The sequence below is a fragment of the Phascolarctos cinereus genome, unplaced genomic scaffold, assembly GCF_003287225.1.
Source record: "Phascolarctos cinereus isolate Bilbo 61053 unplaced genomic scaffold, phaCin_HiC Scaffold_4;HRSCAF=312, whole genome shotgun sequence".
NCBI lineage: Eukaryota > Metazoa > Chordata > Mammalia > Diprotodontia > Phascolarctidae > Phascolarctos > Phascolarctos cinereus.
Window position 1 is genome coordinate 576,870,145 of NW_027555847.1, and position 27,472 is coordinate 576,897,616.

The 27,472-nt window shown below is 37.2% G+C and overlaps 1 protein-coding gene and 1 pseudogene across 1 annotated transcript in view; both read left to right on the forward strand.

Moving 5' to 3' along the window:
• The window catches only part of WWP1 (WW domain containing E3 ubiquitin protein ligase 1), a 143,751-nt gene that overhangs the window by 7,708 nt on the left and 108,571 nt on the right, over window positions 1-27,472 (forward strand). Inside the window, 1 exon segment of the mRNA XM_078153653.1 lies at window positions 6,129-6,201. The gene's annotated coding sequence lies outside the window, so the exon portion shown is untranslated.
• Window positions 1,170-23,451, forward strand: LOC110196718 (E3 ubiquitin-protein ligase RNF126 pseudogene; annotated as a pseudogene).

The window sequence follows — 27,472 nt, forward strand, 5'->3', positions numbered from 1 at the left end:
TCCTTCAAATCCCAGCTAAAGTCCCACCACCTGCAGTAAGTTTTTCTCAGTCCTCTTTAATCTTAGTGCCATCTAGTTGAGATTGATCTCCAATTTATGTATTTGTATATTGTCTCCCTCATTAGAGTATGAGCTCTTTGAGATTGGGGACTAGTTTTTTTCCTTCTTTGTATCCCCAGCACTTAGCGAAGTACTTAGGGCACAACAGGTGTTCAATAAATGCTTGTTGCTTACTTACTTACTATGGAAATAACACGATGTGACCTGTGTTTTAAGAAGATTGACCTTAGAGTGGTGGGCCAGATGATTAGGGATAGAGATTGGAATCTAGGAGAGCCATTAAAGGAGGCAGGAGATGGCCTCTGTGTTCCCTTCCAGCTCTAAATCTATGACCTTATTGTAGTAGTCCAAGTGAATGGTAAGGATGGACTTAACACAACAATAAAAATGGCAGTTACTCTAACCACTTCAATGTCTTTGCCAAGAAAACCTTGTGGACAAGTCCATGGGGTCACGAAGAGTCAGACATGATTGAAAGACTGAACAACAACAAATGTAGTTTAAAGGTTTATAGATACAATGCTGGTACTGGTTTTGGACCATGTCCTACTTAAGTTCATTATCAGGTTGGTACAAGAAGGTGAGTTTTTTAGCCTAAGCAACTTTTAAAGACAATTTACCAAGTTATCACATGGTAGGTGCTTGAAATATTCAAGTAAAGTTTGCAAAGCACTGTCTTAATCAGTACCCACAGAGGTATACATTACAGCTATTATCTTTCTTTTACAGTTAAAGTGATGAGGATCAGAAAGGTGTAAAATGACTTGCCAGTGATCATGTCTAATAAATATCAGTCTGATTTGGAAACCAGACTCAACTATAAGTCCAATTTCTCATTTACCCTTCTTATTTCCTGTTGGTTTACTGGTGGTGGCAGTGGAAATGGAAAGAAGGGTATGGATGTCAAAGAGGTTTTGGAGGTAAAGTAGTCAGATTTTAGGGGTAATTACTGGCTATCTGTAAGTCAAGTGACTGTGAGGTTTGAAGCCATGCTACTTAGGAAAATAATGGTGTCATAACAAATAGTAAAGTCAGCAAAAGAGCAAGGAGAGAAAACATGAGTTTGGTTTTGTTTATGTTAGGTTTGGGGTTCCAATTGGTATACCTAAATGAAGCTAGCTATTGGCATTTGGAAATGTGGTCCTGGATATGAAGGAGCTACTGTTACTGGAATACAGTATTGGAACCACATAGAAGTGATAGTTGAAGCCATAGTGATGGATGAGATTTCAATTTTAATTGAGAGTGATCTGGTGAAACTTCATACTTTGAGAGTAATGGGAGGAAAGATCCATTTTCTAGTGTGTTCAGTAGCTTATATTATTGCAACAGGTTGAGTCTCCCTGCCTCAAATTTCCCTCAAATTTCTCCTTATTCCAATCTATTTTTCATTTAGTCAGTAGTGATTTTCTGAAAATAAAGATCCAACCACGTCAAACCCCTGCTCTGTAAACTCTCTTGGCTCCTTATTGCTTCTAGGATTAAATGTCAAATCCTCTGTTTAGTATTCAAATCTTTTTATAACCTAGCCCTTTCCTACCTCTAAAAAATGTTTTTATTGATGCTTTCTGTTTCTTATATCACTGTGGTATCCCAGATATCCTTATTTTCCCTCCCTGAGAGCCATCCCATATGACAAATAGTATTTTTTCTAGAGAGGAAAAAAATGTCTGCACAACTAATCAGTACATTGAAAGAGTTTGAAAAAATGTGCAGTGTGTGACAGCTGTGGACTGCCTGCCTCCACGAAGGGCAAGGTTGGGAGTGTCTTCTCCTGTCTCTTTATGTGAGTCCCAATTGGTCTTTATAATTTTATTACATTTTAAATTTTTTGGTGTGTTGTTGCTCTATTTAAATTATTGTAGTTACTATGTATATTGTTTTCTTGACTCTTCACTTTGCACCACTTAATATAGATCTTTTCATGCTTCTCTGTATTCATCATAATCATTTAAAATCATTTTAGTAGTATTCCATTATATTCATATGCCACAGTTTGTTTGGCCATTCCCTGATTGATGGGCATTTACTTTATTTCCAATTCTTAGCTAGCCCAAAAAGTGCTGCTCTAAATATTTTGGAATATATGGGATCTTTTTTTCTTATCAGTGGCTTCCTTGAGGTGTAAGCCCAGTAATGAACTCTCTGGTTCAGTGAGTATGGGGCAATTTAGTCACTGTATTTTGCATAATTCCAAATTACGTTCCAGAATGGTTGCACCATTTCATAGCTCCATCAACAATGTATTAATGTACCTATTTTCCTACACCCTTACCAACGTTAACTGTTACTAGATGAATTCCATAGTTGCTTCTAGCATTAAGTCTGTGATCCTGTGATCTCTGTCAAACTATTCTTTCAGGCCAGGATATCTCTCGGTGCATAAATGGCTCAAATTGATGTTCTGTGGCAATGGGAACACAAAGGAGCCGATGCAAATGACCAGTCAGTTCAGACCATTGACACTGAAAAGCCTCATTTTGGGAAGTAGAAGATTAAAATTAATTTTGACCATTTTTAAATTATATATGTGTTTCACTTCAAAAATAGAGGGTATATATTTGTGGTGTAGTAAATTGAGTGCTGGGGAGCTAGGTTGGAATTAGATAGAGTGCTGGTCCTGGAGGCAGAAAAACCTGAGTTTAAATCTACCCTTACTACCTTTGTGACCCTGGGCAAGTCACTTAACCCAGTTTGCCTAAAAAAGCCCTTCCTGGATCACTGTCTTGTTGGGGCAGAGGGGCTTGCTTAGTTTAATGAAACCGTGAGCAATACGTGCAGGGTTACCCAAGACTAACAGGTCATAGTGGAGAGGTCTAGCCCCTAAAAAACAGTGATCCACAGGAGAAAGAAATGACAAACCACTCCAATATCTTTGCCAAGAGAATCCCATGGGCAAAATAGTCCATGGGGGTCACAGAAGAGTTGAACAGCAAAGATAGCATGCTAGACTTGGAGTCAGAAAGATAGGATTTCAGATCTTGCCTCAGACACAATTACTGACTGTGTGACCTTGAGACAGTTCCCTTAACCTCTTCCTCAGTTTCCTTATCTCTAAAATGGGGATGATAATAATAGCACTTATTACCCAGGATTATTAGGATTAAGTGAGATAACAGGTAAAATATTTTGCAAACCTTAAAGATCTATATAAATACTGGCTATTATCTATTTTTAAAGTATTCATAGGATTATTTTAATTATCCCTAGGACATGTGAAAGTTTTTTTAAATGTTTTATTTATAATTTTAAAAGAATGAATAGATCCTTTAAATCAAGGGGTCGAAGCAGATTTTTTGATTATAATTTTTAAAAACATATATATATTGCCCTTTCTGTTAAAAATAGTGAATGTAATTAAGCAAGAATAGTATTGGGAGGCAATTGGGAGCTGACTTCAGAGTCAGGAAGACCTAGATTAAAATCCAGTCTTAAGACTCTGGCAAAGCAACTTTTGATCTTCATACATAAAGGGAGTTTCAGATTCCTATGAAATCACAGGTCTGGTGGTTGTTGTTGTTTTTTAAAGTATTTACAATAGTTTGCAATACAACAGAAAATAACAATAAACTTTTTAAAATATTTTTTTTCTTTTTTTTAAAATAATTTTCTTCGTTTCTTGGTTCAACAATTGAAAAAGGAGACCGTTAATCTTTATTATGTATAGCTTGTTTTTTCAGGTACATAGTACATTTAACAGTATAGTACCAGTACCGGCCTATATGTTTGTATCCCCTTTTGAACGTTCTTCTCTCTTATTAAAATTTTTCATGTTTCATTGACATACTTTTTTTGCATCACTGTCAGTTTTTGTGCCACTCTCAACCTTCTCCCACAAAAATAAAAACTCCTTTGTAACAAAAAGTAAAATTCATACATTGGTCATATCTGAAAATGTATTTTTCATTCTGTACTTCTAGCCCATCATCATGCTGCCAAAAGGTAGGAAACATTTTTCATTAGTCTGCTGGAATTATAATTGGTCATTGTTTTCAGTGGTTTAGCATTCATGTCTTTCAAAGTTGTTTTCCCTTTACAGTACTGAAGTCATTTTGTAAATTATTCTCCTAGTTCTGTTCATTTCACTTTGTAGCAGTTCATAAAAGTTTTCTCAGGTTTCTCTGAATCAGTCATATTTATCATTTTTAGAGTATAATAATATTCTAATATATGCATATACTTTGATTTGTTCACTCAGTCCCCAGCTAATAGGTACCCATTTTGTTTCCAGTTCTTTCCTACAAGAAGTGATGTTACTATAAATATTTTATACATATAGGTTATTTTTCTCATTTGGAGGGTACTGTGCCTAGCAATGGTATTGCTGGATTATATGATTACACACAGTTTAGTGACTTTTTGGATATAGTTCCATATTGCTTTCCAGAATGATTGTCTTAGTGTTTTTTCAAGTGACTAGTTAGTTATTAGTTTGTATGACTTTGGTCCAGTTACTTAAACTCTCTGTCCAACCTGTTCTTCATTCAAAAAATAGGGTCAATAATACTTGTATTATCTTTATGAAAGGCTGGTTCTGGAGAAAGCATTTTGTAAACGTTAAAGTGTTATAGGAATCGTTACTATTATTAAATAAACATTTACTTAGAACTTCAAGAGATCTGTGATTTTATTTTTAAGTTTACTTCCTCTATCAGTGTAATTCACACCCACTCTATACTTCAATAGGCAATTTCATTAGTTGTTTGTTCCCCCACCCCTATTCCTCAGTTACTGGCTTATAAGGCCTTTTAACCCAAGAGTTAGAAGGGACTTCAGAGGTCGTCTATTCCAGGGCACAAAAAAAAGAATTGTCTCTAAAATGTTCTCAAGGAGTGGTCTTCCAGCCCTTCGTGAGGTAGTGTTTGTAAAGCACTTAGAATAGTACTTGGCACATTGTAGGTGCTTAATAGATGTTTGTTCCCTTCTTCTTCTTCCCTTCAATGAAGATCCCCATTTATACATGGATTCACTACCTCCTGATGCTGCACCTTTCACTTTCACCTTACATCTATTGTGAGGCTTAGATTGGAAATGGTAGAGAGTATTGAATGTCAAGGTCAAGATTTTATACTTTATTCAGCAGGCAGTAGGACATCACCAAAAGTTTTTGAGTAGAGGAATGGTGTGATCAGAAGAGAGCATTTGCACTGAGGGTAGCAATATGAAGGACAGATTGAGAGGAAATAGACCAAAAGTGGGAAGACCAGATAGGAAAATGTAATAACAATCTAGGAGAGAAGTGAGATCCTTAAATAAGAATGATTGTAGGAGGAGTTGAATTACTAGTTTTGTTCTCTATAGTCCCAGGAAGACCATAGGTGAAAGTTGTACAGAGGCAAATTTTAGGTCATTATAAAGAAAAACTATAAATCTTAGAGTTGTCCAAAAAATGGTATGAGCTGCTTATTTCATAGGCTAGTGATTTGCTCATCAGTAAAGATGTTCAGATAGAGGCTGGATAACTATGTTTTAGAGCACTGCAAGAGGAATTTGTACATTGGCCAGGTGGCTGAACTAGATAGATAACCTTTGAGGTGTCTTCAGATTCTGAGATCCTGGAATTCTAAGGAAAGATTTTAAATATCAAATGCAGATAACTCTATTTTTTGAAACTTCAGAATTCACCAACATAAACTGTGATGTAGTACTTTTATACATGAGTTATCTCATTTAATCCTCAGGAAATTATCATGATGTAGGCCAACAGCTATTATCTCCAAGGTCACTCAAATAGAATATGTGCACATCGTAGCCCTTTGGCTCCTGGTTCAGTGCTCTTTTCTCTGCACTCGTCTACTTTCATGTTTGATGGACACAGTTTAACAAATTTGGAAAGGACCTTAGGGGAGGCCATCATTATAATTTGTAACTGAACAGTGATCTCTACTTGTTTATGTCTATAGTGCTAACTTGAAGTTTTTCCTTAACATAACCTTTACCTTATTGAAAGTAACTTATACAGCAAGATTTTGGGATTTCTATTGTATTGATATGGAAACTTCCTGCCTGCCTGTTCAGTAACATTATTTTATTTTGCAATAAACAATCATAAATGTTTTATCTTTTAGGGAGGAAGAAACTGCTGTTTTTGAAGACTTGGGTTTAAATACCAGCTCTGCCCTTTAATTTGTTTATCCTTGAGTAAGTCACATCATCTCCCTGGACCTCCTTTACTTATATCCTACTACCCCTGCTTTCCTAATCTCTCCACACTATCTGATTCCTTATTTCAATCCTCTTTAGCCCACCAACCCCCAAAAGTCCGTACCAAACACTGCAGGCAACAAACTTGCTTTCATTTTAAATCTTTTCCTTTTCCTACTCCTTCCATCTTCTAGCTCTCTCTGAGACCTCTCTTCCTCCTGATTACACAGCCTCCCTGACAACCCTTTCCTGTACTGGCTTCACTTTCACTGATTCCCCTGACTCATTGGTCAAGGTAGGGGAGTTGGAATACCCCTTATTCCCCATTGCCACTTTGAAGTTTTCCCCTTACCACTATCACTCAGTGACCTCTCCTCTTTTTAAGTTCATGGAATCCACATCTACCACCCAATCAAAATCCTGATAACTATTTTCTACAGATCTTCAGAACACTTTTCTTGCTTCCACACGGAGTCTAGTGTCTGGTTCAGAATCTTTCCTCCCAAACTCTGTCCTCATATTAAAAACACCCTAACCTCTTAGTTCCTCAAACTGTTCATTTTTCCTGACCTTACTTTTCCATCCCACCTTATCCCCACACAAAGATCATCATTCCCTTGGTCTTGCTATCACCCCACAAATGTACCACCTCCATGTTCATGAACTCTGAAATTCTCTTATTTGATCACAAGCTATTGGCTTTCCACCCCCTCCTCTACCTTCCAGTACTAAACTCTACTCTTTGTCCACACTGTGGACAATTCCTCAGCCCCTCAATTTTCTTTCAGGCCATCACCCCTAAACTAGCCATACTCTCCTTTGCCTATCTTAACTTGTTGGTGAACCAGTTCAACTCCACCTTGTCCCCTTCTTTAGTCCCTGGCTGCCTTATCCTCTTGTCAGTTGTGACCTACCAAGCCTCAGCCTTGTATCGCTCTCACTATCTGCTGCCTGAATGGAACATAGAGAAAATCATACAACTATTCTGACTGGGTCCAATAAAGATTTATGCTACATAGCCACAACTGAACCCTCTCGGCAGCTAAACGGTTGTTTTACACCGCTCTAATTAAATCATTATCACTCAACACAGTGACTCTTCCAAAATTTTTCATTCTTCCTCAAACTTCTCAAGATTCCCTTTCCATCCACCTTCTGTGCTGAGAACTTTGCCTCATTTCTTAACAGAAAAAATTGAGCCCATTCCCTGAGAGTTCCCTCTTTTCCTTTCCTTCCCATCTCATATCTCTCTGATGCCTTCTGCTGCTGTCTTCTTTACTTTTGTTTCACATGAAGAGGTGGCCCTTTTTCTTGCCAAGGCAAACTCTCCATGCACAAATGACCCCATTCCATCATGTCCTTTCTAGCAGGTTGCGCCCCTTATCATTTCCACTATCTTCAGTCTCTCCCTATGTAATGGCTACTTCCTTATTGCCTACAAAAAGACCCATGTCTCCCTATCCTTAGACCTTCACTTGATCTTTCTTTCCTTGCTAACTGTTGTCCAATATCTCTTCTGCCTTTTCTGCCTAAACTTGAGAAAGCTCTCTCTATGATAGGTGCCTCCAGTTTCTTTCCTCTCACCCTCTTCATTCTACAGTTGGGTTTCAGACCTCATTGTTCAACTAAAGCTCTCTCAGAACTTAGCAGTGATTTCTTAATTGTCAAATTTAGTGGCCTTTTCTCAGTCCTCATCCTTTTTGACCTTTATATAGCCTTTGATGCTGCTGAACATCTTCTCCTCCATACTCTCTAGGTTTTTGGGGCATTATTCACTTCTAGTTCTTTTCCTACCTATTTGACCACCCCTTTCTTAGTCTCCTCTACTGGATCTTCATCTAGGTCATGCCTGCTAACCATGAGTGTCCTACTGTAACATAGGCCTTCTTTTCTTTTCCCTCTATGCTATTTCATTTGATGATCTCATAACTCCCATGGATTCAGTTATCTCTATATTAGATTTTCAAATCTACTAACCTATCTGCTGACTTCCAGTCTTTCATCTACAACTGTCTATTAGGCATTTTGAACTGGATGTTCCGTAGACATGTTAAACTCAGCATGTCCCAAGCTCAACCTAAATCCTCTCCTCTTCCAAATGTCTCTTTTACTATTAAGGGCACTACCATCCTCTCGCTTCCTCAGGCTCACAACCTGAGTGTCATCCTTGACTCCTCACTATCTCTCACCCTCCATATTCAATCTATTGCCTGTTTTCACCATTTTAATATCTCTGAAATATACTGTCTTCTCTTCTCTTTACTGCTCCCACCCTGAAATGTCCTCATCTCCTCAGGCAATAGCTTACTGGTTGGTCTGCCTGCTCCAAGTATCACCCCACTCCAGTCCATCCTCCATTCAACCTCCAGAGTAATTTTCCTAAAGCACATGTCTAACTATGTCATTCCCCTACTCAGTAAACTCCAGTAGCTCCCTGTTACCCCTAGGATTAAATATAAAATCCTGTTTAGCATTTTAAAGCCCTTAATGATCTAGTTCCCCTCCCTCACCTTTCCCCCCACCTTTTTTCTTAGACCTTACACACCCCACGAGCTCTTTGTTCTAGTCATACTGGCCCTCTTGCCTGCTGCTTGAACAGTACCCTCCATCTCAGCTTCAAGTATTTTCACTGACTGTCTGCCATGCTTGGAATGCCCTCCCTCCTCATTTCTACCTCCTGATTTCCCTGGTTTCCTCCAAGTCTTCAGTCTTCTACAGGAAGTCTTTTCCCAGTCCCTCTTAATTCTAGTGCCTTCCTTCTCTTGATTATTTCCTGTTTATCCTGTGTGTTTTTAGTATGTTGTCTTCATTAGATTGTGAGCTTCTTGAAGGCTGGGGCTGTCCTTTCTTTGTAGCATCAGCATTGAAACACAGTGCCTGTCGAATAATAATTCCTTAATAAATGCTTATTGACTGACTGACGGAAATGATAGTGTTGAACTAGATCATCTTTAAAGTCTTTGTGTAGCAATGAATCAATTAACAAGCTTTAGTTAACAACTGCCTGCCATTGTGTTAGGTGCTAAGGATACAAATATAAAAATGAAATAATCTGTGCACTAAATGAATGTATATTCTAATGGGAGGTGTAACACAAAATGAGGGATAGTGGCCAGACCGGGAGTTTTTGGTTTAGACACACATCCGTGGCAGTGGAGGTAGAGGGCAGTAGGCAGTCATTTCCTTTCCAGTAGCAATTGCAGGGTGGCTGTGGTTGTGTTCATTGGTGTTCCTAGAGCCAGTAGTGGAAAGTGGGTAGGGTTGATTGAAAGTCAGCAGGTTTAATGGCAATATATTCCTGCTGGATGGGCCCTAGTGACCTGGTGGGTGGCTTGAAGGAACTACAAAGCATAGCGTAGGGGTTTTAAACTTTTTTGTGTTATCACTTGGCATTCTCTTGAAACCTATGAACCTCTTCTCAGAATAATGTTCTATAATGCTTAAACTGTAATATATAGGATTATATAGAAACCAATTCTATGGAAAGTTATGTAAAAAAAAATTTTTAAAGGTCACAATACCCAGGTATAGAGCCTCTGGCTTAGGGCATACACATATAGATATATAATATATATATAGTGAATTAAGTGAGTTTTTACCCATCCACCAACCCAGACAGTTCAGCTCTAGAGAGGGATCCAAAACTGTCCTGGGGATTAACTGTCCTGGGTAGGATAGGCCTAGGCAGTCTGGAGGTTAGATCCTAGAGGAGGGATCTATCCCTGGTGGGGAGGAAGCAGGGATTATTTCAAGATATCTATGAGTCCTGTTGGTCTGCTGGATGGGATGTCAACCATGGTTTGGGACTGGCTAATTTTAATGAATTTTAGTGAGATTTTCCTGTTTCAACTGAATGTGTATGATCTCTTGAAAAAAAATTTAGAGGATGAATATTTTTTCATGGAGGTACATAGGCTCTGGATAAGACTCAGTATGGAAATAATTTAATTGTCCCTTAATATTTCTGAATTTTGGGAGACTTATATTTGTAGTGCATTTCCATAAAAGGTGTATTATATATAAAGAAAACTATTATGAACATTTTCATTATGAAGTATCTAAATTAGGGGGATAATTATTCGCCTTTTTACAGAGCTTCTTTAATTTGCATAAAAATTCATCCTAGAATTGCTTTAGTTAGCTTTCCCAGTACATTTACAAAATAATTCCATTTAGGATAGTAAACAATAGATGATAGAAATTGGAAAGTTAGGAAAGACTGTCATTTAAAATCAACCTTTAAAAAAAAAACTAGGCTTGAACATCTTCTTTGCCTCATAGGATCCCTCTCTTCCTTTGAGATCTCCAAGGGATCACCTTCTTCATCAGACCTTTCTTGATTCACCCTGCTATTAGTGACCTCTCTCCCAAACTGCCTCGTATTTAACTTGTTCAATTCTTTAGTTGTGTCTGCCCATACTGTCCATGGGGTTTTCTTGGCAGAGATACTAGAGTGGTTTGCCATTTCCTTCTCCAATGAGAGTAAAGCAAATAGTGTTAAGTGAGTTGCCCAGAATCACACAGCTGGTAAGTGTTATAAGTCTAGATTTTGAACTCAGGTCTTCTCGACTCCAGATCTAGCGCTGTATCCACTGTGCCACCTAGCTTGCCTTGCACTCAGTAGGGTCCAATAATTCTTTTTATTTCTTATTGTTTTGTTGTGATTTCACCTCTGTTTTCTATTTTGGCAATTTGATTTTCTGGCTTCTTTTTAATTTAATTAGCTGATGCTTCATCAGTTTTATTAGTATTTTAAAGAACTAGCTGTTAGGTTTTTTTTTCATTTGTATAGTTTTTTGGTTTCCAATTTATTCTCTTCAATAGTTTTTACTGTATCTTCTTTTACAAAGGAAATCAATTGTATGGAAAGTTATGTTAAAAACATTTTTTTAAGGTCACAATCCCCAGGCATTTTCTTTCTTTTTTGTTTTTTTGGCTTTCAATTTTTTAAAAAAGTATATTTCATTCATTAACTTCCCTGTTGTTATTGTGTATTTTTAGATAATGTATTTTTTCCCCCGATGATTACTTTTAACTGAAATTTTAGTGTTTTATTTCATCATTATCATTTACTTTTACACAATTATTGTTTTTCTGGTTTGTTCTTTTATCCACTTGTTTAAGATCTCCCTCAGGTCTCTATTTGGGGTCTTTTGTTTCTGCTTCTGTACTTGATTACTATTTTTACTATAAAGCATATGTTTACCATTTTTGTATTTACAGTAACCCCTGTGATTTAATAAAAGATCAGTTTTTATAAAAGTTTATGTTTAGCAAAGAAATATGCAAGTTCTTTAGCTGACCCATGTAGAATACTATAAATCTTTTTAGCTCTAGTTTTTCCATCAGTTTGTTCAGATCTCCTTTTTGCTTTTGTTTGTCTTTCTGTTAGATTTGGGAGTTGGGACTGAGACTGGTATGTTAAAATCTCTGGCTCCATGGTCACTATCTGTGACTTCTTGTAATACGGTAAATTTTTGTATTCTGAATTCAGATGCTAGTAGCATATAAATATAATTTTGATATTAGTTTATTGTCTCTGGTTCCTTTCAGCATAATAGAATTTCCTTGTGAATTTTTTTTTTTAATTTATCTGATAGGATGATGACAACTCTGGTTTGGATTCATCTGACACATAGTAAATTTTTTTCTATCTCATTTTTGTTCTATGTATATCTTTGTTTTAAATGTATTTCTTGTAAGCAACACATGGAGTTTTGCTTCCTTATCTGATCTGTCACTTTTTCATTTTATTGGATTGTTTTAATCCATTCACATTTAAAGTCATGAAAGTTAGGTTTATATTTCCCTCCATTTGTCTTTAATATTATTTTTTCCCCAAAATTAGAACTCTGCCCCCACTCCCCTCTTGTAAAGATGGTACATTGCTTCTTCAGTTAATTTTGTTTAATCTGCTTTAAGCTATTTCTATTCCCACCAACTTTCTTCCCTTCACTCTTAGGCCCCTCTTATCTCTTGTATGTCACCTTTTCCCCTAGTTTTAGAATTTTGCTTAACTAATTTTTTATTTGTTTTCTCTGGTTGTCTAATTCTTTACCTTTTTTTCTTCTCACTTTAGTAGTCAAGTAAAAGTGTCTGTCCCCTTCACTTTATTTTTTTAATTTCAGTTTCTGTACTTTTTCCTAATAGATTTCTTCCCTTCATTTTTTCCTTTTTTATCTTTCCTTTCTGTCTGCTCTGTACTTTTATTCTTTGTTCATAATTTAGTCTTTTAAAGTATCTATTCCTCATGAATTACAGCTTCTAGGTGGCCTGTTTTCTGTTCTAAACAGTTTTTCTATTTTTTTGTAGGTCTTGCTTCCTAACCCCCTTTTTCTGTTGTCCCTTAATTTTAGAAATATCAGTGCTTGCAGGTGATAGAATAGAAATAGAGATAGTTCCTCATGGTAGGCATTTTCCTACTTCCCTAATAGTGTACTTCATTACTACCCTTTTCTTTCTCCCATGACCATTTCCCCACATTTGCCATTTAGTCCATTTTCCTCCTGCTTTTTTGGGTATCACTTGCCCCCAGGAAGGAAGAAAGCAAGTACTTAACAAAGTACCGACTTCATTTCAGACATTGCGCTAAGCATGATAATGATAGCAGCTAACATTTATGTAGTGCTTACTATGTACCAGGTACTGTGCTAAGTGCTTTACAATTATTATCTCATACAAATATTATCTCATACCTCACAACAATCCTAGGAGGTAAGTACTATTAGTATCCCCATTTTGCAGATGAGGAAACTGAAACAAACAGGTTAAGTGACTTAACTGGTTTCTAAGGTTACACAGCAAGTAAGTTTTTGAAAAAAGATTTGAATGCAGGTTTTCCTGTCTCTAAGCCTAGTACTTAACACTGTGTTGCCCAGGAGCTTTGATTCTCCTAAGGCAGGAGTGGGGAACCTGTGGCTCAAGGCCACATGCGGCCCTCTAGGTCCTCAAGTGTGGCCCTTTGAATCCAAACTTTACAGAACGAGCCCTTTTCATAAAACGGTTTGTTCTATAAAACTCAGTCAGAAGGCCATACTTAAGGACCTAGAAGGCCATATGTGGCCTTGAGGCCACAAGTTCCCTGCCTCTATCCTATGGTAACATAGATGACCCCTCTAAGTGCCTTATCCCTTCAGATTATATCCATTGTAAGGTCCTCATCCCGTGGTGTCCCAAATGTCTTAGTGCAATCTTCTGCTACACATAGGAAAATCCCTTGTAAAACATCTTTCTCCCACTGTGGAAATGTTCTTCTGTGGTATATCTTCCCAACACTGAAATGAGATTTCCCACTTTTTTTCCCCCTGTTTCAGTCCTTCCTTTTGCCTCCTCACCCATTCTCTCCTGAAGGCTCTCTTCTTTCTGAAATTATTTTCCCTTAATTGTTGACCTTTCATTTATCATCTGTCTTGTTCCCTCTTCCTTGTTATGTACTTGCCCATTCTGCAGTGTAGTTCCACAAAAAACACTTAACTTGTATAATGGGATACTGTGATGTTTAGTCCTTGAGGTTTAGTTTCAGACTTATTCAACAGCAATCAGTCTATTTGACTTTCATTTTCATCCTTATCTCCTTGTGTACTATTAGAAAGAAACCTCTGGACTCTGTTTTGTCATATTGTTGTTGTTATTACTAACTGCACAGATATCTTTCTCATCTCCCCCCTCCCTTTTTTTTTAATGGTTTATTTCGTTACCTGTGTCTTCCTTGGTGTCTATTTGTCTTTCTTGTGTTTTTGTTGTCTGAAGTGTTCTAAAGCAGGTAATCTGCTCAGGTCCAGTTTTATTTACTGGAATGCTTTAGATCCCTTTTTTTATGGAATGTCTGTCTTCTTCATTAATGGTTAAGTACAGGTTTGTAGTATATGTTACCTTGGGCTGCATCTTGCTCTTTGGAACGCATTCCATTTTATTTTGTGGTTTCTGGTGAGTGCCAAATCAGCTTGTATTATTCAAATTTCTTTTACTTTATCTTTGAAGATCTTTCTCCTGGTCACTTGCAGAATTTGTCATTTGTCATTGAAACTGTTAAATTTACTGTGTGTCTTTGGAGTGTGTAGTGTAAGGGTTTTTTCTATGTCTTGGAGTATTCAAGATAAAAGTTTTTTCATGGAGACTGTAGAAGTTCTGGGCATTTTCTTGTATTGTTTCTTGCATTATGGTATTCGAGTTTTTTAACTTGTGTTTTTCTGTGAGATATATAATCCTTGACTTTTCATGTTGTCTTTGACATCAACTTAATTTGCTTATTAAGAGATCATATTTTCTTTTAACATTATTGTGTTTTGCTTTTCCTCTTTTAGATTGTCCTTCACATCTATGTTTTTATATTCCCGGTCATTTGGGTTTTTTTTGTTTCTTTGGTGAGATTTGCTAATGTAGATTCAAATTTTTCTATTCTGCTGTCATAATTCTTACTTCTCTTCTTAAGTCATTCAGGAACATCCTGCTATGCATCTTTTCCCTCATGGGAATCCACCAAGCCTTCCGGCTCGTCAAGTGTTGATTCATTTTCCTTTGTATTGCAATATTTATTCATAGATGTCTGTATTCATTAGATGATTAGAAGCCATATTCCATTCTGTTATTAATGTCTTTTCTGTTGGCTTATCTTCTTGTGCTCAAGGTCTTTAACTGGGTTTTGTTCCTCCTGATAGCTGATCATTTCACTATTTTTTAGTTTACTTCTGACTCCTTGTCCTTTGATGGAAGTTTCCCCAGAGGCTGGACCTCATAGCTGGCTCAACCTCCTCCCACCCAGGGGAATTCACTTTTTACTAACTTTAATCTCTGTCCAGGTAACTTCTCAGGGGACAGAGTGAGCCAACTGGATACCAGTCTCCTCTTTTTTCAGGCTTCATTTAATCATACATACATGCTAGCATGTTCTTAGTTCTCTGGCTGAGCATTGTTACAGCACAAAGCACTGCCACACTGATCTCCCAGGCAGAACAAATTTCTGGCTTTTGGCCTTCTCCGATAGAGTTGGGTTTAAGTCAGAGTTGAGTTCTGTTGCAAGTCCTTATGTCTGTTTGTGTAGCCCTGTTAGAATATGGTTTCTGGGGTTAAGAGGGGATGCTGAGTTAGAAAGTTAGGCATTAACTTTCTCTACTGTTGGTTAATAGGGACAGCTAGGTGGTTCAGTGGATAGAGTGATGGGCTTGAAGTCAAGAAGACTTATCCCTTCCTGAGTTTAAAGATGACCTCTGACACTTACTAGCTGTGTAACCCTGGGCAAGTCTCTTAGCTGTCTTTGGCTCAGTTCCTCATCTGTAAAATGAGCGGAAGAAGGAAACGGCCAGTCACTCCAATATCTTCGCCAAGAAAACCCCAAATGGGGTCACGAAGAGTTGGACATTACTGAAACGACTGAACAACAACAACTGTTAGTTCACTGAGTTTCTACCTCCTTAGGTTTCTTGGGGTTTTAGACCTGAGAGACAGCCTTATCTCTTGCATATGATTCTTGATTTGGAGAGATTTGAGAGGGCATGAAGATCAGAAAAATATCTAGTCCTCTACTTTGTTGTTCTGGTTACCTGGAAATCTGTCCTTTGTTTTTCAGAAATACATGGAAATGCTTCACAAGAGAGACCCTTTTACATATCAGTGTTCATATTTTAATGCTTTTATAGTTTTAAAATTGCTGGCTTTCTTTTCCTATGGCATTTACTATTTTTTTTCACATAAAGGAGAAGCATTTTAAAGCTTGCTTAGTTAAAAACATGTGACCATAAAAACATTTAGCTAATGGTAGCTTGTATTTTAAAAATTAAATTTTTTATTCTGAATTTAAACATCTCCCCATATGAGCATTTCCATATACCAAAGCAGAACACAAAAAAGTTTGCATATGAAATTGAATGTATATTTCATACTACTTGCTTTTTTAAAAAGTGTACAATTAATTTGACATATTGCTTTTGAAACTATCCTGCTTATTTGTACTTCTTTCTGAATTTCCTTCTGTTCTCTTTTGAACATTTAAAAAAAGTTTGATGGCCCTCTTATTTAGGCATCTTTATTGCTCACCTCACCTCTTGCCCCATCCCCTAATTTTAAAAAAGTAGGAAAAAAAGCTCTGTACAAATAAATGTAGTTAAGGGGGAAAAAATCTGTACAGTGGCCATATTCAAAAATATATGTATTTCTTCATCTTAGATCATCAAGTCTCTGTTAAGAAGTACATACTTTATCATAGGTCCTATGGAAATGTGATTTGTCATTACTTTGGTCTGTCAAAGATTTTTTTTCTTTTCAGTGTTGTTCTGTTAAAATTTTTTTTCTCCTGTTCTCACATCGCTGTATCAATTCATGTATCGCAGGATTCTCTGAAATTCTCTTTTGTCATTTCTTGTGCCTCAATAATCTTCCATTACATTCATATATGATAGTTTGTGCAACCATTCCCCAAATGATGGGAGCACTATTAGTTTCTAGTTGTTTGCTTTTTTTTTCTTTTAATCTTTCCTTAAAGGTCAAGAGAAAAATTATTATTATTATTTTTTCCTGTTATTCCTTCCTCGTATCATCTGTCCTCTTAACCCCATCTGCCATTTCCACCAGTTTTCCTGTTGAATTAAAGTATTTATACACCAGCCTGTCATGGAGGATGAGTGTGTATCAGTATCTGTTTTCAGCCCTCATTTGTCCAGGTCAGGTAAGAATGAAGTTTATTGGATTCTTCCTCCCTGAATCTGTTGCTCCATGAATACTCTTCTCACATGCCCGAATTGTGAGAAATAAGCTCTTTACTAAAAAAAAAAAAAACCAAACAAAAAAAACCTTTGATAAGAATCCATCCATACTTGGGTCTTCTATATTTCTTATTTAACTGTCTCATTTCCTTTGAAGACATAAAGTTGTTAGGGAACTAAGGTTGTCAAGGAACACTTTCTTCTTTCCATGTTAGAATGTGCTCCATAATACACTCCATATTATGTAGCCCCTTCCAATTGCTCAAATAAATTTACCTTTCTAGGATTTTGTTGGTTATTATATTTACATTTCAGAATTCCTATGAAGTTCTGGTCTTTTCATCAGAAATACATGAAAGAGAAACATCTCTATCCTTTAAAGGTCCAATTTTTCCTCTTGTAGGATGATACTCAGCTTTTGTAGCTCTCAGCCTTTATCTTTTGCCTTTTAGAATATTGCATTCTAAGGTATCTTTTGGTTATGATAGAAGCTACCAACTTGTTTGATTCTGACCATAATTTCTTGGTACTAAACTCTGAGTGTTTGTACCATTCTTTTCTTTGATGTGGGAATTCTGGATTTTGACTGAAAGTTCTGGAACTTTTAGGGGTTTCTTTCAGGAAGTGATTGATGGTTTCTTGCTATTGTGACTTTGTCCTCAGATTCTGACAGATTCGGTTTTCATTTTTGATTTCTTGAAATATGGATTACAGGCTCTATATTATCATGGTTTTCAGGTAGTCCAACCAACTGGCTCTTTTTGACTTGTTGTCCAAGTCACTTGTTTTTTTGTTTTTTCTATTAGATATTTTACATTTTCTCCTTTTTTCCCTGTATTGTTTTTTGCTTTCTCTTGTAGTCATTAATTTCCTTTTGGTCTATTATGATTGTTAGGGAAGCTGTTACTTAATTTTACTACTTTATGTTCTGAGCTATTTAATTTCTTCTCATTTCCTCAACTTTTATTCTGTTTTTTAAACTTCCTATTTCATTTCTTTGAGATATTCATGTAGTCCTTGTGGAAAATTCATTTTTTTTTCCTTTCAGTCTCTTTGCTTATAGAGTTATTCCTTCTGGTTGAATTTTGGGGTATCTCTCCATTTGTTATAATTATTTGGTTTTCTCCTCTTTCCAGACTTAGTTGGGGAAATTGGGGCTTTATGCCAGGGCCAGGCGTCACCTCCTGATTTTTGAATAGAGTAAGTTGGGCCCTACTTGATTTCAGTCTGGGTCACCCTGTGCTAATCTCCACCTCCTAGAGTTGGGACCCCCTAGATCTTTCAGGTTCAAAGTACTGGATCTTTAGTTCTTCCTATGACATCTCAGAATAGAATGCTAGGGAATTTGGAGCCCATGGTCCTAGACTATCTTGGACTGGTTGTTGTTTGTGGTAGCTTCCAGTTTCCATACTCTGTGGGTTTCTGACCACTGCGGGAAGTTCCCTTTGTCTCTGAGTGCCTTTCATCTCTGGCTGGGGTCTTTGGGAGACTACCAGATTATTTGCCTAGTCTGTTTCTTATTTTGGGTTTCTTGAGACCATTATTTGGTCTGATGCAATTTCTAGGTTTTTCAGGATTAGGCATGTGGGAGCTGGGCAGTCGGCCTGCTTTCAGTGAACTATCCTGGCAAGAAGTCCACTATGGTAGCTTTTAGATCATAAGATAGTTATCAATTTAAAGGATACATTCTACTACATGTAGTTAATTTGTGTTTTTTCCCTCACAGCTTGGATTCTGTTGTTTATTTTTGGTAACATCTCAGATAGTTAACTTGTTGCTGCAAAAGTAAATAGAACTTTTTTTTTGGCTATATAGACTTCCCATGCTAATTATTGGTTTTTCCAAAGCAGGTATTTTAATGTGTTAGCTTTATGGAATTATGTGAAGTAGGAGTAGGATACCATTTTTCTTTTGAGGGTCACTGACAGAAAAAATATCAGTCAGGGATCACATAGGTAAAATAACTTTATTCAGTTTTGTTTTTGTTGTTTTTAATTAAGAAATGCCCTTTAAGTCCAAATATAAGCTTCTCTCATGTTTTACAAGTGAACTTGTATTCCAGACCAGTGTTTCACTTTCAAGAAGGTGAAGGGCCAACTAAGTAAAGAAGTTTGGGGGCTCTTTCATCTTGCTGATTATGGTAACTGTTTTGCAGTGGTTAGATTTCTTTAAGAAATAAGATGCATATGCTTTTGTACATTTCTTATTCTTAGAAGGTGACTCCTTGCCAGTGTTCTCATTTGGTAGTGATGTTGACCTTTTACTCTGCTTTGCTTTTGACCCTGCCTCTTGCCTTGCTAACAAAATTACAGTCATCTGTTATAAGCTCCCTTACCTCCTCTCCTCCACACTTTAAATCCTCTCTACATCTCTTCTTTAGAGAGGCAGCGTGGTGTAGTGGAAAGAGAACTGGATTTGGAGTCAGGAGAGACCTGGGTTTGAATTCTACCTCCAGTACTTACTGTGTTACCATGGGTAAGTCACTTAACCTTTCTGAGTATAAATTTACTCATCTATAAAATGGGGGTAGTAGTTTTTATTTCATAGTATTATTGTGAAGATCAAATAAGATAATGTATGTAAAGTTCTTGCAAACTTTAACACTAGAAGGTCCAGGCATGTCAACTGATATAAAAAGTTTTGTTTTGAAATAAAAATTTTCATTCTACTATCTCTGTTTTCTTTATGGTTGAAAAATATAGGGACAGCTAGGTGGTGCAGTGGATAGAGCACTGTCCCAGGATTCAGGAGGAACTGAGTTCAAATCCAGCCTCAGACACATAACACTTACTAGCTGTGTGACCTGGGCAAGTCATTAAACCCCATTGCTTAGCCCTGCCCCCCCAATATTTATATATATATGTACATATACATGTATATGTATGTATAACGTATCAATTGACATAGCCTAATCCTTTGATATATTCTTAAATTCCTGTTCTAGTGTTAAAATGCTATATAAATGTTGGAGTGATGGTAATGTAATATTAGTAGGAGTTGCAGTATTTTGTTCTCGGAGGATGAGGTGGCCCTTCTTGCTAAGTTTATTCTGCCCATTTTTGCCTTAGAACAAGTTTAAGTCCCTTAAAGAAATAGGAGACCCCCACCTCATTCAACCCTTCACTCCATCTTTAAAATCAGCAACAATATTCAGTCCTCTATCACCAGAGTGGTACTGAACAGAGAAGAGATACCACTCTTACCACCACTCTGGCCCTAATTCTGTTTGCTAGTGGCGATTGAGATTAGAGGCTTCCTTGATAACTGGCCTTCTTGGCTATCAGTGCCTTCAGCTCTTTGAGTCTTTGTGCAACTCCTTTTAGAATTATAATAAGAATGAAATGGCTGCCCCTATCCTATACTACTCAGAATTAGTGGGCAGTATTATATTATAGTATTATTTTCCCCTTCCCATCTTGCCACTTTAAAATCAAAATTTTGTCCTTGTGGTTGGATTTCCTAACATGAATCTCATCCTAGTCTCCTCAGAAATTCTGCTCACCCCAATCCCCACCCCTCTGCCCTATTGCCTTGTCCTATTCCATACACCTTGAAATTACTTGTATTTTTATATTCTTTCTCTTTATTTTAGGGGTTTAAAACAAATTTCCCCATTCTCCAGCCCAGATAAAAGTATACCAAATCTTCTATCCTTCCATTCCTTTAGTTTAAATATATTCACTTGGGACATCTTGTTCCTAGTAGTTCTTTAAAAAAAATTCTTATCTCTTTTCTTACCTTAAAGAATATTCCAAAATTTAGTCTTCGTGGGTTTTGCTCTTACACATTTATCCTGTCACACTCATACATAGTATGGCTTCTGACACACCTGAGCTTTTCTTCCTACCCTAGTCTATCTTCTTTTGTTATAGGGTTTAACTTGAGGGTCATAAAGTTGTTTTTAGAAGATATTTTGATAATTGGTTTCCTTTGTTATCCTATGTATTTCATTTTTACATTTAAAAACATTTTTCTGAGAAGTCTGGCTTTACTAGACTACTAAAGGGGTAAAGGAATAAAGGTAAAAAGATTAAGAATCCCTGTTTAGTGCAATTTCAAATTTCCTTCAGAGTGCTTCTCTCTCCATCTATCATTACTGTTATCTTGTTCTTCTCATCCTTTTTTAATAGGTTCAGACAGACTGTCCAAGGAAAAGTTGTTATCCTGATATTATTCTTTTATATTTAATGGTTGGTAGATACTGTGCAGGTGAATGTAACAGATACTTTTTGTAATTGAGTAAGTATTGGGATATAAACTTATTTTCTGTAGATTCACTATATCATCAGGAATAATTCAGTAACACACAGGATAATAAGGATGACATTTGCCTCATCTTGTTCTTATATGGGTTTAATTTCTTCTGAAGTCTCTAGGGGGCGGAGTAAAATAAAGTCTCTGTGTTAAAAAGCTTTTCAGTTTTTGAAGTTCATGAGTGTTTGGTATTGTTTTAATGATAAATTTTTTTTTGTTTTTCTTGTTAATATTTTAGTGTGAGCAGTATGATTGAATATACTTTTTTTTTTAATATCGCTTTAACACTTTTTTGAGACAGTGATTTGAAAGTCTGGTTCAAAGTTCAGTTCATTTCCTACTTGGTTTTAATGAGCATCATATGAATAAGATACTTAAAGGTTCTCAGATACAAATAGGAGAAGTATCTTATTGGATATGCTTACTAAATCACGATACTAATTTTTACATCTAGTCTGCCTGTCATAAATTTGTGTTGAACTTTAAATTGAACTAGTAAATTTCCATCTTATTTTAGTCTGCTCTTTTTTTTTTAAAATATGAGGCAATTGTCGTTAAGTGACTTGCCCAGAGTCACACAGCTAGTGAGTGTTATATGTCTGAGGCCAGATTTGAAGTCAGGTCCTCCTGACTCCAGGGCTGGTGCTCTATCCACTGTGCCACCTAGCTGCCCCTTTAGTCTGTTCTTGCAAACTAATAGGAAACTGTTGGATTTTTAACAAATGCTTTCCAAACCCACTGAAATTCTTGATTTGGAAAATTTTTAAACAGTTAGGAAGTTCTGTTGCAGAGATGAAGTGTGCAGATTTGAGAGTTTTTAAGTAATGACATTTTTTTTTCAGAAATAAGCATAGTTTTTAAATGTCTTGCTATATTCATAATGTCTTTATGCTGTCATTAGCTCAAATTAGATCACATAAAAATACATGTAGAGCACTTTCCAAACCTTAAAGCATAATGTAAAAGGTAGCTATTATTATCCAGTGTCTCAAGGCACAATATATGCTTGGTCAGTGGATTATCTAATCTCTCAAGGCACAATGTGTACTGAGTGAGTGGATGCAAATCTATATTTCAAATCTTTATAATTTCAATTTTTGCCTAATCTTATTGGATCTGATTAAGTCATCATTATTTATACCTTATAATGTGACTAATGAATTGCTCATTGTAGGAGTAGAAGTGTTTTGGTTTTTTTTTCCTGAAGTTCATTTGTGCTTTCTTCATAAAAATTTTCCCTTTGTAGAAATATTCTTAGGGCACTTGTCCATTTTGTTAGGGTTAGTTTAGTTAAAACTAGGTAATAATTGCGGCTGGGGTGGTGGTGGGGGAGAAGGAAAATAGTAGAGGCTTTGCCTCAGCCAGAACGGTTCTTCTGTCACTGCTTTTTGCCCAAGATCTTCCCAAGACTGCTGGATTATATCTACCCAAGGCGTGAGTGTGGATTTATTGAGAAGCTTCTGGAAGAGCCCGGAAATACTGAGAATAGTTCCAAGTCTGCTACAGCTCCCACGGATCAGAACAGATAACCATTTGAGAATGTGGATCAGCATTTATTCACTTTGCCACAAGGCTATGGGCAGTTTGCCTTTGGGATTTTTGATGACAGCTTTCAATTTCCCCCATTCGGCTCAGGGGTGCATGCATTCTGAGGATGCCAGGGACTCGGAGAACAGGCAGGAAAGAGAATACCAGTCTCCCTGGTAGCCACAGGCAGCTGCAGGCAGGCAGGCAGCCATGTAGGCGTCCCAGTGTTGGAAGGGATTATTCAGCAATTGGTCAGTGGAATTATTATACCTGCAACAATACCAAACCTGGCATTAGGTGTTTTGCATTGAAATCCATTCGAGTGTGGGGTGCTAATGGCCTGGATTCGATCATTACACAGCTCCTTAATAAGTTTGAAAACACTCATTCCCCATCTTCCCACTATACAAGTCACAGAGGAACACGTAGGTTCAGGGTTAGAATGTCCTGTATGCAAAGATGACTGTAGGCTGGATGAGGATGTCTGGCAATTACCTGGCCAGGAATAAGTTACACTTATTCCAAGACGGCTGCATTTGTTCACGTGGCTGGAACAGCATGGTACCTGCCCAGAGTGCTGGAAAAGCTTAAGTGGACAGAACACTGCCACAAATCCCCTGGGACCGACCGGAAGGAATTTTTCTTCCTCCTCCTCTTCCAGTTCACAAAGTAATGAACACTCAACAAACAGCTTGTGAATCTCACCACCAACTAGTCCAACCAACCACCCCCGACCTTCTTCCCTCTTTGCCCTTTGCCCCAAACCCTATCCTGTCCATTGCCCATCTGCTTCCTGGTCAGAGGGAGCAGCTAATTTCCCCTACCCCACACTGAACCCAGGAGACGGAGTGGGGGCAGGGGGATGGGGTGGGAGAGACCCAAAGACCCTCCTTTTTCTTTTCTTTTTTTTTTTTTAAACAAGCTTTGGAAACACCAGAGGCCTTTAGACCTTTTCCATCCTCTCTGCCTGCCAGTCTCCAACTCATCTGACAGTTCCAGGGAAGCTCTGTCTCCTGCCAGTTGATGGCTACCACTGAGCTGGCTTACAAAGCCCCCAGGTCACATTAAGTGTGTTTCATCAGTCTGGATCCTAGCAGTTTGTTTGAAATGAAGGATGGATATGCTTAGGTCATCTCTGTGGTTGTGGATTTGAGATATTTTTCATTTTCCCCTTTCTCCCCAGCAGCCCTACTAATCTTTGTAACACCCTCAGAGGGATATACTCAATGAACTTGATGTCTTCAATCTGACCAAGCTCTAAGTGCTTCACAGCGCTTGCTTTAGCCACCTTCATGGCCATTGGAACAAATTGTTCTCATCCACTTATTTTGATGGAGGGTAGGATGTAGGTGTGGTGACTGCCTTTATGGGTTAGCTGTCAGGCACCTGTGGGTAACTGTAGTAGACCTATCTGTATCCTAGGCTGACCTGTTGTACTAGATTGAGGCTGACTAGTCTAAGCGGGCTTGCTGCCATCCTGGGGTGTTGCAGCTGCTAGCTGGTTGTAAAAGCAGGCTGGAATACATATGCAAACTGTGTTGCATGGTCCCTGAATGGTTGTAATTGTGGCAGTGGTGATATCTGTATCTTTGGATAGCCTGATTGTAAGCCTGAGGTGCAGTTGGTGTAGTTTAACCTATTGGAGGCTGTCCATAAGAGGTTACATATGCAGTCTGCCCCTATGTTACCCATATGTTGTCTGAGCCTGTGTATAGCTGAAATCAGTGGGCTGCCCATAAGTTTCATAACTTTGTTGCCCATATATCTGGGTGGTCTGCAAATCCTTGAGCTGCCTGGGCTGCTCTAAGCACTGTAGCCCTGTTGAGCTGCAGTTTGACTATAGATACTATAATTCTAACGTCATTTTAGACATAAGGAAAAGGCATTCCAGGTTCACCTGGGTCCAGTCAGGCTCCAAATGCAGCATCTAAGCCACAGCTTCCTTCCTGTGAAATGCAGGTTTCCTTTGACCACCTTCACTGCTAGGGCAGCTGATCTACCATTAGGGAAACCCATCATGGCTTCCCCCATGTAATTTTTTGAGGACAGAGACTAAGCTTCACTTATCACCCAGAAGTTCCAAGGCAGCCTAGCCTGGAGTCTGGAAGATGTGAGTTGAAATCTGCCCTCAGACTCCTGCTAGCAGAGTGACTCCTGGCAGGTCATTGCAGCAGCCTGCTTCAGTTTCTTCTGTTGTAAAAGGGAGGATCCAATATGACAATAATATAACTGAGTGGGGAGGCACCACAGGCCCTGGGCTGGTGGGATGTCCTGTGTGGTCACTCTGGGCCATGACTGATGAGCAGGGGGTGACAGGTTCTTCTCTGGGTACTGGCTAGATCAGCTAATGAACCAAACCCAGTGCTGCCATTGTGGAATTACAGTTCATGAGGGGAGGGAGGCACATAGCTGCCTGAGTTAAAACCAGAGTCAGGGCCCTCCAAGGAGGATCAGGGGAAGGTTCTCCCTAGGATGCAGAAGAGGGGCTTTTGGGTATTACTGTTGATCCCTCCACATGTATTAATTAGGCACCTGTTGGGCTTGCAGGCCAGGGAGGAGCTTGCATTTTAGGGTCACAGTTATGGGGACACTTTTGACCTAATAGTTGCCTCAAAATTAACAGTTCAGAAACTGTCATTTCTCAAAAATTATCTACTTTTAACAAAGAAATTTTGAAAGATAATTTGCTTTATTCTGTATACATGGATCCAAATAGACATCAGAAACAAATTAAACATACTGCCATTTTGCAAAATTGCAGTATTTGGAATTTTACAAAACTGAAGCATGCTATTATGTTAAGGCCAAGGCTTACTTTACATTGGAATTAAAAGACAAGACTTCTCTGCGGTTGAAAATTTGTTCAAAGTTAAATATATTAAAGATATTTTTAAGGTATTGATCATTTTTGCAACTAATTTAATTCCAACTTTTCAGGTCCTGATCCCCCCTATTGAACACAGTACTTTTAATTCCATATTTTATCTTAAAATGTTTGAAGAGATTGTATATTTTCCAGGATAGTAGCTGTGGGATTTTCATCTTAGGTTCTATTTTTAAAACCAAGTATATCTTAAAATTTTTTTCTTCAATTATGTGTAAAAACAATTTTTAATATTCTTTTTTTAAAAAAACTTTTGAGTTCCAAATTCTATCCCTCCTTCCTTTCCTTCCCCCCTCCCTGCATTAGTAAACAATCTGATCATTGGATTATATTTTAAAATACTTCTTACAAAAATTATAGACTAATTTAGTATTGACAAGGTTAAAAATGAACTAGATAAATTGCAAAGTAAAATCCTTAAGTATGATAGTCTTTTTTATTAATATAAAACACTTGCTTGTCAATTACTATTTGGGACCTATAAAAATGTAAAAGTATTGATCTGAGCCAGGGTTTCTTAAACTGGGGTGAACTTTTTTTTAATCACTATTTCAATAGAATTGATCTTCTTTGCAATTCTTATGTATTTTATCTTATTCATTTTAAAACATTACTCTGAGAAGAGGTCTATAAGTTCCACCAAAATGATTGCCAAAGGCTTCTATGGCAAAAGAAAAGGCCAAAGCCCTCTGTTCTATAGTATTTTATGAGGAAAGATATTTATACATATATGGATGTGGCTTAGTCTCTAAGTTGCTAGCCACTACTATCAAAAGTATTTCTCCTCGTGTTCTTGCAGAAGCACTAATTTTACCATTTTTATTTCAAATAATTTGTGGAATTTTTTTTCTTTTGTTGATAACTGTTGAAAATGGGAAACTATTTGAATTTACTTTCCATGACTGTGTTATCAATATAAGGCAAAACAGTTTTACAAAAGCAAAAGTGAAATAAAACCATTTCAAATAAAAGATACCTATGTCTGTGGTACCTTAATCCTTATGTAGGATTAGAAAACCTACATATTTTATGTAATTAACTTATCCCAAAATATTTTATTCCAGAATTTTATATTTTAAGTTACTTTCATACCAAAATACATAAATAATGGAAGTATCAATGTTACATGTGCTTTGTTAAATTTTCTTTTTAAAAAAACTGCTAAATTATCCCAAAATTATATACAAAGTACAATCTAGATATATTCAAGCATAAGAAGTTGGAAAATTATCTGATACATTTACAATAGTTTATATTTGCAGAAGAGTGAAACTACTCTGTATAGAATACACTGAAGCATATAGATGGGAAGATCTGTGGCTAGAATGAAATTTTTGGAGGTTGCCATTATAAGTTTTCCACAGCTCAGATATTTCTGATCATACTCATTTTCATTTCTAAAATACTTCTATACCCTTAGTCATTATCATCATCTTCTTCATCATTACAGGTACTATTCAAGAGTACTTAAATGACTAGTTATATTCTGATACAGTTATCATGTAACCAACTTCCCTTGAAGAAAGCAGATCAAAGCAGAGATCACAAATTTACTAAGGCTTGGAGGACTGGCTAGGAAGACTAAATCTTTTAAGCATGAAGCCTATATACAACAAAGTCATGTTGGTAGCAGTGCTGATAATTAACCAACATAAATTTTGCTTTCTGACAACATACATGTATGTTGCTATGTTCATCACTGGGAGTCTTCCCACTCTGAAGAGTAAATTAGTAACACTTATTTATGTGATGCATCCATTCTGATTTCTCAATAGCAGTGACATCTTAAGCAGTAAATAATTTATTTGGTATCTTGATAGGCCATCCTCCATTCCATAGGTCCCTCTATTCTTGATGTAGTCAAGTGGTATTTTCCTAGGAATTCTCTTAGTAACTGATGTAATGG